The 2,500-nt window shown below is 38.7% G+C and overlaps 1 protein-coding gene across 4 annotated transcripts in view; it reads left to right on the top strand.

The window, feature by feature from the left end:
* The window catches only part of LOC138032610 (beta-1,3-galactosyltransferase 5-like), a 23,152-nt gene that overhangs the window by 7,018 nt on the left and 13,634 nt on the right, over positions 1 to 2,500 (top strand). For 2 of the 4 annotated variants that reach the window (XM_068880323.1, XM_068880320.1), the window contains exon 1: positions 1 to 18. This exon is cut by the window's left edge and continues 263 nt beyond it. The exons of the other annotated variants lie outside the window; for them this stretch is intronic. The gene's annotated coding sequence lies outside the window, so the exon portion shown is untranslated. The remainder of the gene's footprint in view (positions 19 to 2,500) is intronic. 4 annotated transcript variants of the gene reach the window in all.

Below are 2,500 nucleotides of genomic sequence, written 5' to 3'. Positions count from 1 at the left end.
TAGCTATGGAACAAAACTGTAAGTGATTCTCTACGTTGTATACCAAGACTAGACCACACTAATTTGAATGGCAGGTCCGCCAAGATTTAGCCAAAGTTAGTCAAATGAGGTTAATGGTTAGCCAAGGTGATCCTAGGTGTTGCTCAAACGTTTGCTAGTTCGATTTATACTTTTTGGTAAAAGGGAGGGAGAGTTTTATCCACCACGAAGCGAGACAGAGTGGTTAAAAAGCGACCTGTCAGTCGCTTTGAAAACGAACAGTCTGCAGCCGGAATGTGACGATTCATTTGTTGACGAACCTTGCGATCTAGTCAAGTTAATGTTCTATTTTCATGAACTCTGCATTCTGTTTACATTTGCGACTGAGTAAAGAATACAATTACCAGTTCGCGAGCTTAGAAGCTCAAAGAAGGAAGACAACCGTAAACCTTAAGAAAATGACGGTCCCAGGTCGATTCGTTAGATAAAAAAAAACCATGAATCTTCGAAAAGTTTTAGGGAACGGAAAGGTCAGCCAAACTGAACGTCCCAAGGTGTAGGGCCAGCCTGTTGTAGTTCCGTTAATACTTTGTAGTAAAACGGAGGAAGTGTTTTATCCACCTGCAAGAAGCGAGGCCGAGTAGTTCTGTACTCGATAAAACACGACCTGTGAGTTGTTTAGAAACGAACCTTTCCAAAGAATGCCACGGTTCAAATTAACTTTCTGTTAAACAAAAAAATAGCGTCTTATATGGCGCGGAATGACGATAAGGAAACTCGGCATTCTTTTTGATTATGCGACCGCGTGGAGAGTGACTAGTTCGAAACATGGCTTCCAAACGAACATTTTGCAAACTTCAAAGCTCCAAGGAAGAGAGGCTACCGTTAGAAAATGCCGGTGCCACGTCGACCTCTTAGGTAAACAAATGCTTTATGAAGATTTCTAGCGAACGGAATTTTCTTTCAAAGTTACAAAGTTCTAAATTTGCAAGTTACGTAGGTGCGGTATGATATTGATCCACTACTGAACCGTTTTCTAACGAGGTTTGTGATCCGCGATGAGCAAACAGGCGGGAGAAGCTAACCTTCCACGGACGTCTTATAATATTTGTCGTGGTATACAATGCTCTTTTGAGGATTGTAATGGATTGTAATGTACTCAAGATTAGGGAAAGATGGGTGTTTTGTTTGAAATTTCTACCGTTCCACGCCATTTCACCTGGTTGGTATTTGCATAGGAAATTCAATGAATTCGGGAAGAAAAAAGAAACAATGGTTGTTTTTAAGGTGTTAAAAAATCAAGTAGAGGCGAATCCAATATGAAAGCTATGAAAGCTATGAAAGCTTTGAAAGCATTAAGGCTGTGTATTTACTCCAAAATTGTCAATAATTTTCGTTTATTATACACCCAACAAAACTTTCTTTAGGGATTCTCGAGGAAAGATAAGTGCATATAAACTTCTTTTAGTAATGCCAGCTTTCTTTCAGCTTTCAAAGTATCTGCATGTCCAGGTTTTTAGTTGTCTCATATTATCATGTGTCGCATTTTGGGTCGAATACCCAAAAACAGAAAAAAACTACTTCGGCTATTCTTGCTTTCAGTTCGTACACACATCGTTGCGTAGTAACTTAATTAGCGGGTGTGCGGAAAATGTATTTATCTGCACACTCAAAAACAGCCTTATACACTGTCAGAACCATGTCAGAACTGCATGGTACACGCAAAGGCTGACCAAGGTCAAAAAATACATGTCGCCGATATACTTATTAATTAAATCCATAAGCTAGTTAAGCATAGCACGAAGAAATCATGCTGTCACAAAGAAGTTTCATGGAAGGTTGTTCGGTTCTGTTCTGTTGTGTTTGTCGTGTCAACGGCCCTGAAAACAGTGAAAAGCTCCTTCGAGGAGCGGTCAATTAACTCTACGTATCACTGCCATACTGGTATACACAAGAGACATACTACAATTATAATATGCCTCTTTTTGGTGCAGTTCCAGGTAAAATATTGGCATCTATAAATTGAAGAATAGCAGGCTCGTTACGATAAGAAGAAAAAATAAAGACAAGAGCTAGCTATGGAGGCTTGAAGAATCTATCAATAAACTTAAAAGCCAAAATACTCTGTGAGCCATAAGTTACATAGGATGCTACTAGAGATTGACAGATGTCCAAATGAAAATGTTCTACACTATAATATCTTAGCTTAGCAATGGGCCCTACAAGACTTAGATGAAAAGTATCTACTGAAGTTTGATACGAATTTTAAGAGTTTTAACATACTCTTTTAAGCTCAAGGGACATCTATGCTTTGTTGTTCCTGCGTTACATGTAACACTGTTATAATCGTTATATATACCCGTAGAATTTTTTAACTATCTCATTGTTTTGTGAAAGGAGCCACTTTTCGCATTTTCTTTGTCTGTCCCTGTGATGATGTTAAGTTCCTTTTCCATTTTCGTATAATAACCGCCTAGGAAGTCGAATACTACGTTGATTTGAGTTACTCTGTGATCCTTGT

This window comes from Montipora capricornis, chromosome 14, assembly GCF_036669925.1.
Source record: "Montipora capricornis isolate CH-2021 chromosome 14, ASM3666992v2, whole genome shotgun sequence".
NCBI lineage: Eukaryota > Metazoa > Cnidaria > Anthozoa > Scleractinia > Acroporidae > Montipora > Montipora capricornis.
The sequence above is the reverse complement of the archived record's forward strand: the minus strand, read 5'-3'. Positions and strand labels throughout refer to the sequence as shown.